Genomic DNA, 437 nt, shown 5'->3' with positions numbered 1-437 from the left:
AAAAATACAAGTGTATCGGGTTTTGGTTTCGCTAAAGAATTGTTATGATTTGTCGATAGAAAAAGGTGCAATTGAATGTGAAACTCATAAATGAAAAAAAAAAACACTTTATGGAGTCTTTTTGCCAACCGCGAGAGGTATTGATTATCAAAAAGAAAACACAAATCTGTTGTTGCGTGAAAGTTGAACAGTTGCCTGTATATCTTCCCACAAAATCTATAGTAAACGACGACTTGTTGCGGGTATAAAATGTCAAAGAGCAGTAATAAAGCTAAGTAGATGTGCATATAAATATATTGCGACGCAGAGGTTGTTAGAACGCCTAAGCAATGGGAAAAATGAGGTGTATTGCCAAAAAAGCTGTACACAAAACAGATGTATTGGGAATTGAGACATCTTTTCCAATATATATTTTTTGTGCGGTGTTTCTTCTTTGT

General features: G+C 34.3%; 1 protein-coding gene across 1 annotated transcript in view; it reads left to right on the top strand.

Annotated features, from left to right (window-relative positions):
- The window catches only part of LOC119581961 (ceramide synthase 5-like), a gene marked incomplete at its 3' end in the record, with an annotated part of 60,065 nt that overhangs the window by 16,789 nt on the left and 42,839 nt on the right, over positions 1–437 (top strand).

This window comes from Penaeus monodon, chromosome 15, assembly GCF_015228065.2.
Source record: "Penaeus monodon isolate SGIC_2016 chromosome 15, NSTDA_Pmon_1, whole genome shotgun sequence".
In the NCBI taxonomy this organism is placed as follows: Eukaryota; Metazoa; Arthropoda; class Malacostraca; order Decapoda; family Penaeidae; genus Penaeus; species Penaeus monodon.
The sequence above is the reverse complement of the archived record's forward strand: the minus strand, read 5'-3'. Positions and strand labels throughout refer to the sequence as shown.